The sequence below is a fragment of the Panicum virgatum genome, chromosome 6N (assembly GCF_016808335.1).
Source record: "Panicum virgatum strain AP13 chromosome 6N, P.virgatum_v5, whole genome shotgun sequence".
NCBI lineage: Eukaryota > Viridiplantae > Streptophyta > Magnoliopsida > Poales > Poaceae > Panicum > Panicum virgatum.
In genome coordinates, this window is record NC_053150.1 from 15520179 (window position 1) to 15537116 (window position 16938).

The window sequence follows — 16938 nt, forward strand, 5'->3', positions numbered from 1 at the left end:
TGGGAGCCTGTCGCCCCCTGGCCGGGCGACAGGACCCATCTATAAATTTTTTTACAGATAGATCTCTAGAGGAGAGAAGCGCGAAAGAAGGGACCTGTCGCCCCTCCACTGGGCGACAGGGGCCTGTCGCCCCCCACCAGGCGACGGGCCGCTGCTGTCTGCAACCTCCTGCTTGCCTTGGGCAACGGGCATCTCGTCAGATTGTAAATTGTGATTCCCATGACGAACTCATAATCAGCATTGAATTTCCTTGCTTTTCGTCTCCCACAAGCATTGAGCACGCGTCCCATCGTCCTCCCGCTCACGTGGCCCAAGGCAAGCAGGGCAACCGGCATCTCGTCAGATTGTGAGGTCTTGTTTAGCTCACAGATAAGAAATTTTTTGAAACGGAATCTTGTTATTTTGGAGTACTAAATGAAGTCTATTTATAAAAAAAAAAATTCATGGATGGATTGGAAATCGCGAGATAAATCTAATGAGCATAATTAATCTATAATTAATTTATAATTAGCAGATGGTTACTGTAGCATAAATGTTGCAAATTATGGATTAAGTAGGCTCATTAAATTCGTCTCGCGATTTACAACTCATCCGTGCAAAAAGTTTTACAAATAGATTTTATTTAGTACTTTATATATATGTCCAAACATTCGATGTGATGTTTTATGAAAATTTTTTGGGAACTAAACAGACCCTGAATTGTGATTCCCATGACGAACTCACAATCAACATTGAATTTCCTTGCTTGTCGTCTCCCACAAGCATTGAGCACGCGTCCCATCGTCCTCCCGCTCACATGGCAGTAGGCAAGCAGGAGGTTGCAGACAGCAGCGGCCCATCGCCTGGTGGGGGGGGGGGGGTGGGGGGCGACAGGCCCCCCTGTCGCCCAGTGGGGGGGGGCGACAGGCCTCTCCTGTCGCGCTCCTCTCCCCCAGGGATCTATCTGTAAAAAAGAAATTTTACAGATAGATCCTGTCGCACGGCCACGGGGCGACAAACCTCTGTCGCCCCTCCACCGGGCCACAGGCCCCTATTTTTGAAATATTTCCAAACCGGCATATATTTTTGAATTTTTTTATTTTAAATATAAAAAAGAAAAAAACGCCCCGGTTACTCGTCTAGTGGCACTCTTGGGATACTAACAATCAGATCCTCACCTCTAAAAAAAATAAAAATAAAAAATCAGCTCCTCACTGTTTCGTTCTAGCGCCGGCATCGTCCGAGGTGGCGGCGACAGCGGATCAGTCCTTCCCGTTAGCTCGGGCGACCGCCAGGGTGTGTGTGGTGGTGGTTTGGGGGGGGGGGGGGGTTCTTCCTAGTAAACTGGTTAAGAGGTGGCTCAAACACTCCAGCATGCGCTGTGCGCCTCCACCTCCCCTCCATACTATACGGAGTACTCCCCAAGTTTCGTCAACTGGGACTCCCCACCGTGGGCAACGTCGGTGAGTGACCATCTTGCTCGCACATCGTCAGAATCTCGGGTTGTTCTTGTGGTTCGTGATGCAGACGTCATCAGATTTGTTGCTATTTTTGTTCCATTTGATGCAGAATGTTCAGCATCGCTGGTGCCGTCCACTGGTGACTGATCCTGCAACGAGACTAAGCCGCTCAAGGTCGTAGTCGCGATCTTGAGTGGAAAGGCACCAACCACCGAGAGGGTACAGTGTCATTTGCTGCATACATCCCTGATGAGTACTACTACTTGTCCTGACTACTAAGCTATTCAGTTAGCAATGCTGCTATAATTTTTCTTGCTTTTTGGGTCAATAAAGTACAAATACTTGCGGTCAAAAAAGTACAAATACTACTAACTACATTAGAGTGTCAGATCAGATTGTTATGGTACCTGAAGAATAGTATACAATGGGATTGTTTGCAGCAGTTGCTGTTGACGCAAGTGCTTGGGCCTTTGTGATGCTTAATTCAGGGCTTTTAAGTTTTTGTTTTCAGTGTATGCATTAACTGATTATTGGGCAACGGTATTAGACTAACCGAGTTTGCAAATTCGAGCAGGTACACAAAGTCCCTTCATAGTATATGCTCTCTGAAGTGCAACTTTTTTGTTCTCTTGTTTAGTAACAGCAAAATTTAGCACTGTTAAATTGGATCCCTTTATGCGCCACCAACAAGATTTCTTAGATGGAATGATGATGGCTGCTTTGACATGGCTTATGGAATCTAAACATAGACAGGTGTAATTTGTTTGTTTCGAGAATTGAGTAGAGTCTGGTCCTGAAGGTTTAGTCTGAACTTTTTTCTCCTTATCTGCAGCTAGCACCAATAAAAATTGGACCATATGTTTTGTACATTTATTATGGTACTTATATTGAACATTGGGTGCTTTATCACAAAGTTGCTTTCATCTGAACTGTAGTCATCTACCTGCAGCTCCAAGATGTGTCATTCCAGATAGGCTAGAACAAACAAGCTTGTCCGTCTATCTCCGGGAGTTGCTGATCACTGAGTCATAATTGCTGTCTTTCCCTGCCTAAGATGCTCCTCCATCCTCAACCCAATTCCATTCTCCATGATTGAGAGAGGGAAAAGGGCTCCCAAGTCTCTGGTGATTGTGAGTGTGAAGGCAAGTGAGCTCTGATGGCTTGTGTTGCGATGCCCGAAGAAAGAAGGAAAAGAAGAAATAAAAACAAAAGAAGGGGTGGTGTACGGCGTAGTCTTCCTCCTACTCCACGCAGGACCTGCTGGCAATGTGGAAGGCGATGGCGACAGCCGCCATGCTTCGTCCCTGTTCGGCCGACTAGGGCAGCGTATGATCCTGGTCAACCTGGGCGAGATACCCCATCCCATTGCAGGAGATGGAGTGGTCAAATAGTTGACGGTGACACAGGCCCTATGAGGATTAGGTAGCAAAGTGCCGCCCTATTCCACGTTGTGGACCGTCGTGGGCACTCAGGCATGGCCCACCACTGTTCCGGGTCACTCCAGTGCGTGTGGGTTGCATCCGGAGTGGTTGGGAATGGTGTGGGCCCTGGTCGGATTCGTCCGCCCACGCCCGAGGGCTTTATTTGCATAAATGCAATCGGGCGAGGTGGAGGCCTTTCTGCGGGGTTGGATGACGCAGGGCTTGCCCCCTTAGGGTCGGTCGAGACGGAACCCCTGCTCTTGGGATTGGGTGAGGCGGACCCCCTTCGAGAGGTCGGATAAGGCCGTATCGTCATCCTAAATCGCGGGGGCTCTTGGGGACCGTGATATTTATCCCCAACACATTGGTGGTTCCTAGCACATCTAATATGATTGATTTGGCTTTCATAGCTTATCTGTAATGAAAGTATAATAAACCTCTTCAATTCCCAATTTTGTGTGCAATATGACAATTATTGGAGGAAATAATGGATGTATTCCTCCAACCCTAGAAGGGTGGGTATATATAATACCTATACATGGGCCTCTAGATGGACCTCTATACACATGAGCTCAATATACTCCAACACCCCCCCCCCCCCGCAGTCTGAACTACCGGCGCAGCGGTGTTCAAGACTGGACAACAAGAAAGCTAACATCCCCCCGCAGTCTGAACTACCGACGCAGCGGTGTTCAAGACTGGACAAGAAGAGATTATAAATAGAGTACAAAGGGCAAATACCCCCCGCAGCCACAACTAGCCACCGGCTACGTTGAGGCTGGATCGAAACTCCGAGAAGGTCAAGGAGGGCAGCCCCTTGGTGAAGATGTCAGCAAACTGGGAGGTAGTCGGGACATGGAGTACCCGAACATCGCCGATGGAGACTCTGTCGCGCACGAAGTGTAGGTCGATCTCCATGTGCTTCGTCCGCTGATGCAGGACGGGGTTGGTGGAGAGATACACGGCGCTGACGTTGTCGCAGTAGACGAGCGTGCTCTTGGCGAGCGGGCTGTGGAGCTCCGCCAAGAGCTGTCGTAGCCAGGACGCCTCCGCTACGCCATTAGCGACAGCCCGGTACTCCGCCTCGGCACTGGAACGGGAGACAACCGGCTGCCGCTTGGACGACCAGGAGACCAGGTTGCCGCCCAGGAAGACGGCGTAGCCGGAAGTGGAGCGACGAGTGTCCGGGCAGCTAGCCTAGTCAACGTCGGTGTAGACTACCAGCTCAGCAGAGGACGAGCGGTGCAGCACCAGCCGAGGTCCACAGTGCCACGGACGTAGCGGAGGAGACGCTTCAGCGCAGCAAGGTGTGACTCCCGGGGATCATGCATATGGAGACAGATCTGCTGAACAGCGTAGGTGAGGTCCGGCCTGGTGAAGGTGAGGTACTGCAAAGCACCAGCCAAACTCCAGTAGGCAGTAGGATCAGCCACCGGATCACCCAGATCAGCAGACAGCTTCGCCTGAGTGTCGACAGGAGTGGAGCAGGGCTTGCAATCAGTCATCCTAGCCCGCTCTAGGATATCGAGTGCGTACTGCCGCTGGTGCAGGAGAAGACCAGACGGGCGAGGCGCAACAGTGATGCCCAAGAAGTGGTGGAGCAGACCGAGATCCTTCATAGCAAACTCCTGCTGCAGAGAGGAGATGACACTCTGAAGCAACCACTGACTAGAGGCTGTGAGCACAATGTCATCAACGTAGAGCAGCAGATAGGAAGTGTCATCCCCACGGCGGTAGACGAAGAGAGACGTGTCAGACTTGGCCTCAGTGAACCCCAATGTCAGTAAGAACGTGGCGAACCGAGAGTACCAAGCCCGAGGAGCCTGCTTCAGTCCATAGAGAGACTTGTTGAGCCGGCAGACCATATCTGGACGACTCGAATCCACAAATCCCGCTGGCTGAGAGCAGTAGACAATCTCTGACAGAGTACCATGAAGAAACGCATTCTTCACGTCCAGCTGGTGCACAAGCCAAGAGCGCGAGAGCCCAAGCGAGAGGACCGTGCACACCATAGCGGGCTTCACGACTGGGCTGAAGGTCTCATCATAGTCCACACCAGGCCGCTGAGTGAACCCTCGGAGAACCCAGCGAGCCTTGTAGCACTCCAGTGTGCCATCAGCCCGACGCTTATGCGTCCAGATCCACTTGCCAGTCACCACATTGCAACCAGACGGATGCGACACGAGGTCCCACGTCTGGTTGGCAAGAAGAGCCACGTACTCCTCTTTCATCGCACGATGCCAGTTAGGATCTGCCAAGGCATCACGGATAGAGGAGGGTACCGGAGAGACCCGCGTCTCTCCCTCGGTGGTGGAGAGAGTCGCAGCCTGAGACGCCATCCGCCGAGTCACCATGGGATTGATATGCCGAGGATCCCGATGGACGACTGGCGGGTGGTACACCTCCGGCTCAGCTCGAGAGGGAGTCAGAGGAGGCGGCGGCGGTGACGGCTCCAGCATCGGCGTCGCAGGAGCCTCCGGAGGAGGAGGCGGCGCCGGTATCGGTGCCGAACGATGCCGGTATCGGCGCCGAACGACGCCGGTACACCTGCACTGGCTCAGCGTACTGCTGCGGTGCCGGGGTCGGCGCCGAGCGACACCTGTACACCTGCACCGGCTGAGCGTACCGCGCAGGTGCAGGTGAAGGCACCGGGGCCATGTGTGGCGCAGCGGGAGACACCGGGTCCGCGCGCGGCACGACCGGAGCTCCGGGGACCGCGCGTGGCGCGACCGCGGGCACCGGGGCTGCGATCGGCGCAGCAGGGATCACCGGAAACGGTGCCGGTGTGTCGGGAAAATCTGTAGGAAAAGGACAGACAGGTAACGGTGTCTGAACCACCGGGTCAGCCGGAAACAAAGACTCCAGCTCGGAGTCAGGAGAAGGTGTAGAGGAGGTAGAGTTGGCGAAATCCGACTCGTCAAAGACGACGTGTCGGGAGATCAGAATGCGGCGAGAGGTGAGGTCAAAGCATCGGTACCCCTTGTGGTCAGGGGAGTACCCGAGGAACACACAACGAGTCGAGCGGGGCGCCAGCTTGTGAGAAGCGGTGGAGGAGGTGTTAGGGTAACATGCACACCCGAAGACCCGAAGGTGGTCGTAGCAAGGAGGGGTACCGAAGAGAGCATGGTGTGGAGTGGGAGTAGGAGAAGCAGTGGACGGAAGACGGTTGAGCAGGTAGGTGGCGGTGTGGAGGCTCTCAGCCCAGAAGCACGGGGGCAGATAAGCCTAGATCAGAAGGGTGCGCACGACGTCATTCGTTGTGTGAATCAGCCGCTCAGCCTTGTCATTCTGAGGAGAGGTATACGGACAAGACATACGCAGCTGAACACCCCGAGACAGGAAGAAGGAACGGGAGGTGGAGTTGTCAAACTCCCGCCCATTGTCACACTGGACGGCCTTAACGGTGAGGCCGAACTGAGTGGACACCCAGGCAAAGAAGTGGATGAGGGTGGGGAAGGTCTCAGACTTGGCGCGCAAAGGAAACATCCAAGAGTAGTGCGAGAAGTCGTCGACCACCACCAGATAGTACTTATAACTAGAAAGGCTAAGTACAGGAGAGGTCCACATGTCACAGTGAACAAGGTCAAATGCATGCGTCGCATGCGAAGAAGAAGAGGAAAAAGGGAGCCGAACATGACGACCGAGCTGGCACGCATGGCAGAGGGGCTCAGCAGGAGTCCTAGTACCAGGAACATCGGTACTACGATTGAGCTGAGCCAGAACGTCGCGGCCAGGGTGACCAAGATGGCGGTGCCAGGTGGTGGAAGACGGCGTCGTGGCAAAAGCGGTAGACCAAGACGGCCAGGGCGAAGAAGTAGACGAGAGTGGTGCAGCAGAAGAAGGAAGGCGAAAGGGTGTAAAGGGGTCCCGTGCTGTCACACCGGAGTAGCGGACGCCGGGAGGCCGAATCCTTTATGGTGGTGACAGGAAGGCAAGACCCGTCACCCACCATGATGGAAGAAGGACAAGAGGGGTGTGGGGGTCGGACAGAAGAGAGGATATCGGCATGTGGGGTGGTGTGGAAGGAGGCACCCGAGTCGGCGATCCACTCGGTGCAGACCGGCGGTGTCGGCCCCATTGCGCTAAAGGACTGTGCTAGTGCGGCCTGGTCCCACCCCCCAGGCCAGGTCGGCTGCTGGCTGGGTGGAGCGGGCGATGTCCAGAACGGCTAGGGCTGAGGACGAGGGCCCCCTCCTTGCGCAGCGGGCGCGACGGCCTGGGCCTACGTGGCGTGCGCGGCGGGCGCGACAGCCTGCGCAGCGGCAAGGGAGGCAGCGGCCCGCGCGGGGTCCCTGGGCGCGACGGCCCGCACGGCGTGTGCGGCGGGCGCGGTGGCCTGCGCGGTGGCAAGGGAGGCGGCGGCCCGCGCAGCGTGGGTGGCGTGCGCGACGGCGGCCATAAAGGCAGCGGCGGCGGCCAGGTCTGCGGGCGCGACGGCCTGAGCCTGCGCGGCGGGCGCGATGGCGGCTTGCACGACCTGCGCGGCGGGCGTGCCTGGAACAGAGGAGGGGCGGCCCCCACACCCTGGAACAGAGGAGCGGTGGCAGATCGGGCCGAGCAGGGCCACACGCACGCGGTCGGAGCAGATGGGGCCACGGGGGCGGTCAGGGGGCCACGCGCCTAGCGCGCCCTGCTGTTGGAGGTCGGCGCAGTAGGGCGGCGCAGTAGAAGCGGCCGATCGCGAGGCGGCACTGCTCCAGGCGGCGGCAATCGCGGCGGCGGCAGCAGTGCTCCCCGCGTCGGGAGCAGGGGCGGCGCGCGGCGCGCCGGTTCCTCCCGGGCACCCTACGCCCTGGGCGGCAGACGCAGGAGCAGAGGTGGCAGCAGCAGCGTTCCTCGCGTCGGGAGCAGGGGCGGCGCGCGGCACGCCGAATCCTCCCGCGTACCCTGCGCCCTGGGCGGCGGACGCAGGAGCAGAGGCGGCAGCAGCAGCGCTCCCCGCGCCGGGAGCAGGCGCGCCGGATCCGCCTGCTCCCGCGGGTGCGGCCCCTGCTGCACCACCAGCAGCGACGGCAGCAGGAGCAGGGAGGACCGCTAGGGCCCCTAGGGTCGCGGCGCGCCCGCGGCAGGTCCCGCCGCAGCGGCCAGTGCGGTGGTGGCCGGGCCGCGCTAGGCCGGCAGGGGCCAGGCGGCGGCGACAGTAGAGGAGGGAGGGCGGCCGGCAGCGGATCTAGCAGCAGAGGAGGCGGATTCGGCGGCTGCAGCAAAGGAGGAGGGGAGGAGAGGGAAGGAGGAGAGAGGAGGGGGCGCCGGCAGCCGGCCATGGATGCCGGCGGCGGCGGCGGCTGGGAGAGGGGAGAGAGAGAGGTTAACCCTAGGCTTCTGATACCATATTGGAGGGAATAATGGATGTATTCCTCCAACCCTAGAAGGGTGGGTATATATAATACCTATACATGGGCCTCTAGATGGGCCTCTATGCACATGGGCTCAATATACTCCAACAACAATAATATAAGACCAACCTGTTTTCACTATTCTGCTTATATTTTATCAATATATAGCTTGGTTTGTTTCCAGTTAAAGTTGAATACCATTTTATCTTGCTTTCTTTTCACTTGTATAACTCACTACATGCAAATTAGTGATATGCCATCAGGGAAATTTAGGACCAAGCATGTGCATGTCATTAATCCGCCCTTGAATATATCATTGAGAGTCTGATTGTCTCAAACATCATGACTTTTCTTAAAGAACTACCATTAGTCATTTCTTGCTTATCCTTTCAAATGTACTATAATGATATTCTTTTCAAAATTTCAGATAGTATCTAATTCCCTATCACTATCAGAACAAGTCACTCGCACAATGGCCTTGATAAAGGTTCAGCTCCACTTTATAGCATTGTTGTTAAGTTTTATGAGGATATCTCTAAGCAGCTTGTGAATCAAGGTCATGTGCTTGATTTATTTGCTTGTGTGCTTGACCAGATTTGTTGCCTTATTTTCGTTTTAAAGTTTGGACCAAACATTAGCATGTTGATTGAGGCCCTTGTTCTGTTTTTATTTTTGATGAAAATTTAATTTCATTTTGTTGGTTTTGGTTGTTGTTTAGTTAGAATTGAAGAAATGTTGATATGCAATAATGCATGGACCTAAATTGCACGCATTTTTGTCTCACCAAGCCACTATATGAATATAATGACCAATCAACAGAAACTTACGTGAAATATGAATACTGGCATATGAACTCAATGCTTCACCCAATTTGGTAAAGTAACTGACATTTTTTCTGGTGTTGTAATCAATTGAACATTCAGCCACCAAGTAACTAGTTGCTAAATTTGTCCCAATAAAAGTTTGCCCTTTGTAATAGTAGTTTATGCAATAGTCAAATGATTTTCATTTGAAATATGGTAATGAACAAACTACCAATAGTTAGTAAATCTCAGTTCTGTGTCAGTTCAATGTGTGTAAGCTGCTTTTTACTTAACAATTCTTTATATTCTCTTTCTCAGGTTGGTGTTGCTGAGATGAAGGTTGTTGTGGAGAGAACTGGTGGAATAGTTGTGCTTGCAGAAAGTTTTGGTCATTATGTTTTTAAAGATTCACTTCAACACATCTTTCAGTCAAGTGACAATGATCTTGATTTTTCATTCAAGTTAATACTCTCTATGTTAATTAATAACATGTATTAACACATCAGTAATTTGAGTGATCTGATTGAAGTATAATCCAATATATTCGCAGTGGTATATTTGAGATTAACTGCTCAAAGGACATCAAAATCCTAGGAATTATTGCTGTCATGCAAGGTTTTAAAAAACGCTAGACGCTAGGTGAACGCTAGCCTATGATTTAGAGTTTTTTGTGATTAAATATAGATTAAACGTCTTTTGTGATTAAACGACACTGTGATTAAACGCAACGCTAGGCCAAAGTTTAGAGTTTAATCAAGATTAAACGTAGTTTTAAAACATTTTTTAAAACAGGGCTGTCATGTACTTCCCTGGAGAAAAGGTATAGCTTAGGTCAGTTACGGATTGTCAATTGTTTTGGAATAGCATTATCATCTGATCTTTTTTGCCGAGAAGTTCTCTATCCTCAGATTCAGTTGTAGGTCAGGGAAACACTGACGCATGGAAGATGTGTGGTCTAGACAGGAAAGCATCACTCTGTTTAGTATTTGATATTGCAAAGAAGGATGGGGCCATATTTGGTTGGTCAATCAGGAAGTAATCAGTTCTACTTCCAATTCTTAACCTACTTGGGAATCTGTTTGCCCCCCTTCATCATTTTTAGGTAAAAAAGCCAATACATGTAAAGAATTTTTAGGCAAAAATATATCTGGTATGTGACTGACTTTAGGTGTTGCATGCAATTACCAGCGTCATGAGGGTTAGCTGCGATAATTAGCTACTACACTTTCTAGAAGATGACTTACTGATTCTAGTGATGTGCAGGCAAGTTATTTTAGTCTAGCTGTCTTTACTTTGATGGTCACAATCATTTTCTGCTTAGTTTATTTACAGGTATCACCTATTTTCTCATTATGTACATTTTAGGAACAGACATTTGATTACATGTGCTTTAGGAGGTAATATATGTTTTTCTATCAAGAGACAGCCACGACAGTCATGGCACGCTTAGTGTCATTTAAGATGGTAGCTGAGGTACTTGACGACACTTAATAAATTAGGTACCATTAGCACATACATGATATATAAACTTATTGTGGGTGTCGTAGGCTGTTGGTCGCTGTTACAACATGTTATGTAGTAGTCTTCTAACTTCCTACCTCCCCTAGGATTGTTAGCTAGGTCCAGGGGTTTGATCTCTGTAAACTTCTCTTTCTCTTAATGAAACACGCGCTCAGGCACGTTTGCGAAAAATGTTGCCAGCTTGCTGTAGTTATTATTATTTCTGTTTTGGAGCCTTAGTATACTTATGTAGTATAGTTTTTAATGTTTCCTTCAGGCTTGATTGTCAAGGTCGTCAAATCCTCGACTAGCAGGACCGCGACTACGCAGTTCGTAGTCACGCTCCGTGGTAGTTCTAGGGTAGCAGCCCAAGGCGCTTCAGAATATTTGGAGACGAGAGATTGGAATAGATTAATAATGTATTGCTTGATCCTTTTCTGAGTTCACGTACATGAATATATATGCCTTAAAGGCTTAACCGACTAGGACACGAACTAGCTAACCTGGACTCCAAACTAGACTCTTAATAAACCAAACCGGACTGGACTCTATCTATAATCCTTTCTGGACTCTAGCCACTAACTGGATCGGACTCAGATGGCGACGTTGCTGTCTCAGCAGCGCGTTCGGCTGCACGGCGGATGTCCCTGGAACGCCGTTTCCTTGTATAGGAACGGCCCCACATGACATCTCTCCCCCCCTCGACGAGCAGGTCGTCCTCGAGCTGGAATGCCGGGAACTTGTCACGGAAAGAGTCCAGATCCTCCCATGTAGCCGATGCAGCAGGTTCACCTTTCCACTAGATAAGCACTTGTCGAACACCGCGTGCAATGCGCGTACGTACAGCCTGTCCAGGTTCTGGTTCCACCACACCATGATGGAGGTTGGGCAGGGGCGGCGGAGCAGCTGGTGGACTGCCGACCCACTTCTTCAGCAGCCCCACATGGAAAACATCGTGAAGCTTGGCGCGAGGAGGCAGCGCGAGGCGGACAGCCACCTCGTTGACGAGCTCAATGACGCGGTAAGGCCCGAAGTACCTCGGTTGGAGCTTGCCTTTGGGCGTCTGTGACAATGAAGCGACTGGTCGATGGCGAAGGCGGAGTAGAACCCAATCACCCACTGCATACGAAACGGCCCTGTGATGCTTGTCGTAGTGGAGTTTCTGGATAGTCTGGGCTTGCAGCAGCCTGTACCGGACGTCCTCCAAGAACTCTTGTCGCTCTGCCATATTTTTAGCGACAGCGGCAACACGTGTGTCCCCTGGCTCGTACGATCTGATTGAAGGAGGATCACGCCCATAAACCACCCTGAATGGTGTGTCACGCAGTGAAGACTGGTACGCTGTGTTGTAGATGTACTCGGCCCAGGGAAGCCATCGCAGCCACTGACGAGGACGGTCTCCGGTGAAGCAGCGCAAATACATGGCGATGACACGGTTGGCTGCCTCCGTCTGGCCATCTGATTGAGGATGAAAGGTCGACATCATATGCAGTTTGGTGCCCATGAGCCTCATCAGCTCCTTCCAAAATGTTGAAGTGAAGACGGAATCCTGGTCGGAGACTATGGACTGTGGCATCCCATGGAGACGCACGATGTCAGAGAAGAACGCCTGTGCCACTGACTCCGCCGAGTACGGGTGGGCGAGGGGTATGAAATGGCAGTATTTGCTAAAACGATCCACCACAGTCAAGATGACCGACTTCCCTCAAACCCGAGGAAGCGCCTCCACAAAGTCGATGCCGATATCCGCCCAAACAGCAGTAGGGACCGGCAATGGCAGCAGTAAACCAGCAGGGTGGAGGTGCTCTGACTTGTAGCGCTGGCATGTAGCGCAAGCCCGAACGAAGTCCTGGACAATCCGGCGCATGTCGGGAAAGTGGAAGTCGCGACGCAGCCGGTGCATGGTACGCTGCACACCTTCGTGGCCATCCTCATGTACTGCGGCCAAGAGCTCCTGGAGTAGGGGCGAGGCTGGAGGAATGTACAGCCGTCCAGCATAAGTCACCAGATCGTCATTGAGAGCCCACGGCGTTGTGCGAGATCCTGCAAAAAGCTCATCATGCATGGCAACTAATGCAGGGTCAGTAGCTTGGGCTTGGCGGAGCCGCGTGATGAAGTCAAAACGTGGCGCCGAGATGGCCAGAATGCCACCCACATCCTCATCTTCCTCGGTATCCCTCCGGGAGAGAGCGTCAGCCACCATGTTCTGGGCGCCCGGCTTGTACTCCACTGCGAAATCAAAGCCAAGAAGCTTTCCAACCCAATGATGCTGAGGTATGGTGGCGAGACGTTGATCAAGGAGGAACTTCAAACTATAGTGATCTGTCTGTACAGTGAAGCGTCGCCCCCAAAGGTATGGGCGCCAATGTCTGATTGCGTGGACGAGCCCAATCAGCTCTCTCTCATAAGCTGCTAGGGAGCGGTGTCGAGGCGCGACAGGCCGGCTGAAATATGCGATGGGATGCTTGTCTTGAATCAGCACAGCCCCAAAGCCGTGCGTCGACGCATCGCACTCAATGACGAAAGGCCGCTCAAAGTCTGGGAGCACCAAGACCGGTGCCGAGGTGACTGCTACTTTGAGGGCCTGGAAGGCTGCAGCAGCTTCATCATTCCAAGAAAACCCCTCCTTCTTCAGTAAAGCCGTCAATGGAGCAGCGATGGCGCCGTAGTTATGGACGAACTTGCGGTAGTAGCCTGCATGACCCAAGAACCCACGTACAGCCCTAGCTGACCGAGGTTGGGGCCATTCAGAAACTGCCTGCACCTTGGCAGGATCCATGGCTACGCCAGTGTTAGAGATGATGTGGCCTAAGTCGATGCTGTTGGAGGACGTCGAAGACCGCCCGAAGGTGGCGCAGGTGATCAGCCCACGATGCACTGTAAATCAAAATGTCATAAAAAAACACGAGTACGAAGCGGCGCAAGAATGGCCGCAGCACATCATTCATCAGTGCTTGGAATGTCGTCGGGGCGTTGCACAGGCCAAACGGCATCACCAGGAACTCATAGAAGCCGTCGTGCGTCCGGAACGTTGTCTTATGAATATCAGCTGGCCGCATCCGGACCTGATGGTAGCCCGAGCAGAGATCCAGCTTGGTGAAGTACTTAGTGCCATGCAGCTCATCCAACAGCTCGTCGACGACCGGAATGGGAAACGCATCCTTGACGGTGATGGCGTTCAGGGCGCAGTAGTCGATGCAGAAATGCCACGACCCATCCGACTTCTTAATGAGGATAACCGGAGATGAGAACGCCGAAGAGCTGCTGCGGATAAGGCCCTGGTCCATCATAGATGCACACTGCCTCTCCAGTTCGTCTTTGTGCGCCACCGGATACCTGTACAGTTGCACTGCCACTGGATGTGAACCTGGCTGTAGAACGATGTGGTGATCGCGAGCTCGCTGCGGGGGCAGCCCATGGGGTTCTGTGAACACTTCGGCAAAAGCGGGCAGGAGCTCCTCCAAGAGAGAAACTGATGCTGTGGTGGTGCTGATGGTAGGCGTAGCAGCGCCTGGAGCCCCGAGCCAGCAAATGGCCCGCCCTTGCCGCTGGAACGTCACCTTCGTGGCTGCAAAATCCCAGAGGACTGGGCCCAATGTTGCCAGCCATTGAGTACCCAGCACGACGTCATAACCAGCTAGAGGCATGACGAACAAATCAACTGCAAAGACGTCGTCGGCGGTGGATATAGCTGCCTGATGGATGACGCCCAGGCAGGCCACCCTCTCGCCGTTAGCCACCATGGCCGTCATACGAGGACGGCGCTGGAGTGGAAGCCCCGTGCGCTCAGTAGCTGCTTCTGAGATGAAGCTGTGCGTGGAGCCAGAGTCAAGGAGCGCGACCAGGGAGACGCCGCCCAGTTGGATAGTGACCTGCATAGTGTTAGGAACGCGTACGCCCGCCACAGCATGGAGGGAGAACAGAGGTGACTCTGCCCCTGCAGCCAGCAGCTCAGAATCAACGGCAGCCTCCTCCTTATCTTCTAAAGCGGCTTCCAACAAAAACAACCGCTTGCAGACACGGTTGTGGCCACGTACAAACTTCTCATCGCAATTGTAGCAAAGGCCGAGGTGACGATGCTCCTCTTGTTCGGCCGTGGTGAGGCGCTTGATCAGCTTACCCGCAATCTGGATAGTGTCGGTTGGCTTTGCAGCGGGCGCCGGAAGGGCCAGGCGCGGTGGCGGCGCTGGCAGCAGACCGCGGGAAGGCGCTCTAGGCGGCGCCGCTGTGTACTGCTCCCGGAGCTCCAGCTTGCGTACCAAGCTCATTGCAGCAGCGAGCGTCTGAGGATTATGAACCTCAACGTCGAAGCTGAGCGGGGGACCGAGACCGCCGGTGAACATCTGCACCCTCTGGATCTCATCGAGATGGCCGGCTCGTGGAAGAAGCGCGTGGAAGCGGTCCTAGTACTCGAGGACAGTGCCTGTGCGGCTGTGCGCCGACAGTCTGCTAGCTCGAAAAGGGGGTTGGAACGCAGCGGCGGACCGTAGCGGAGATGCAGCAGTTCCTTGAAGCGGCGCCAAGACGGGGTACCTTCGTCGGTCTGGACCTGGATGTACCATAACTGGGCTCCGTCCTCCAAATTGTAGGAGGCCATCCACACCTTCTCCTCCTCCATGATGCGCTGTTGGTTGAAAAAAAAACTCACACCTGTTGATGAAGATCAGCGGATCGGACTTGCCATCATAGCGGGGAAATCCATCTTCTGGAACCGTGGAGGCCGGTCCTGGTGATGCTCGCCGGTGCTGGACTTGATGCCGGAAGAATTGGACTTCTCCGCAGTAAGGGTTGCGATAGCCTGAGCGTTGGCCGCGACCGTTTCTTGCAGCGTCTCGAGGGAGGCGGTCAGGGCTTCGATCGAGGCTTTTAGATCAGCGGCGTCACCCATGCTGGCTGGACAGGAAGCGATGGATGATGATGATGCAGAGTGCGGCGGCGGCGGCGAAGAGGCACGAACAGGCAAGGAACGCCGGGATCGTGATACCAAGTTGTCAAGGTCGTCAAATCCTCGACTAGCAGGACCGCGACTACGCAGTTCGTAGTCACGCTCCGTGGTAGTTCTAGGGTAGCAGCCCTAGGCGCTTCAGAATATTTGGAGACGAGAGATTGGAATAGATTAATAATGTATTGCTTGATCCTTTTCTGAGTTCACGTACATGAATATATATGCCATAAGGTCTTAACCGACTAGGACACGAACTAGCTAACCTGGACTCCAAACTGGACTCTTAATAAACCAAACCGGACTGGACTCTATCTATAATCCTTTCTGGACTCTAGCCACTAACTGGATCGGACTCAGATGGCGACGTTGCTGTCTCAGCAGCGCGTTCGGCTGCACGGCGGATGTCCCTGGAACGCCGTTTCCTTGTATAGGAAGGGTCCCACATGACATTGATTGAGCACTGAGTAGTTTATATTCGGAGACTATCACAAATAAACACCTACATCTTTCAGCTTATCCCCTTGTCTGTTAATATTTCCCCAGTTTATGTTTAATTTGAGATTATCTTAGTTTGTTCAGCCAAAGCTTATTCCCTCGTTTATTGAGCAGTTCTGATCAATAGATCATGTGGAATCACACTTCTCAGTGCACGGATTGTTTTACTTCCCATGAAGGTTTTTAACAACAGTCAAGATGAAACTGCATATTTCACAATGATGTTAAACAGAGAGAATGTATCAAATGCAGTTGTGATGATCCAGCCATCACTCTTGCAATCAGGTCCAGAGCCAGTTCTATTGGATGTAACTGCAATTGCAGCTAATTCCCCTTTGTTGGATTCTTATTTTACTCTTGTCATATTCCATGGGATTACAATTGCATAGGGGTGAAAGGCTGGTTACCAAGATCAAGAAGGCCATGAGGTAATACATTGTCAACCAAAACCTATCATATACTCCGTATTAGATTTGGTCTGTTGAGCTCCATGTAGCTTTCATTCCACGTATTTGTACTTATGGCTACAAATAACCGTATCCAAGCTTGATTTAAACTCTTTGAATGAGGTTTAAACTGGATGGTGGCAGGCGCCAAGGGTCTTAGAGGTCTGGTAGCTGCTGCTAGTCGTGGTGGTTAGCGGCACCTCTAGTATGAGGTGGATCGGGTACATTCATTGCGAAAAATTCTGACGCGACTTCGTGGCATGAACTTTTGCACTAGTTCGGCCCGTTTTGCACTGAGTTTCGTAAGGCAACCAAACAGTCCCAAATGCACCCAAATAGTGCGAAACGCAACAAAACGTCAGTTTAGGGTCCGATGGGGTGTTTCAGGTGCGTTTGTTGCGAAAAATTCTGACACAACTTCGTGGCACGAACTTTTGTACAAGTTCGGCCCATTTCGCACCGAGTTTCGTAAGGTAACCAAATGGTCCCGAATGCATCCAAAATAGTATGAAACGCACCAAAACGTCAATTTAGGGTCCAATGGGGTGGATCG

General features: G+C 52.6%; 2 long non-coding RNA genes across 2 annotated transcripts; both read left to right on the forward strand.

Moving 5' to 3' along the window:
• The first annotated feature begins 1304 nt into the window (after window positions 1-1304).
• On the forward strand, window positions 1305-9607 carry LOC120680176. Its single transcript, XR_005677497.1, has 4 exons — window positions 1305-1442; window positions 1549-1658; window positions 9318-9460; window positions 9550-9607. It is a non-coding gene; the product is annotated as an uncharacterized LOC120680176 (long non-coding RNA).
• Window positions 9608-9792: 185 nt separating this feature from the next.
• On the forward strand, window positions 9793-16498 carry LOC120680177. Its single transcript, XR_005677498.1, has 3 exons — window positions 9793-9819; window positions 9894-10101; window positions 16119-16498. It is a non-coding gene; the product is annotated as an uncharacterized LOC120680177 (long non-coding RNA).
• The last annotated feature ends 440 nt before the right edge of the window (window positions 16499-16938 follow it).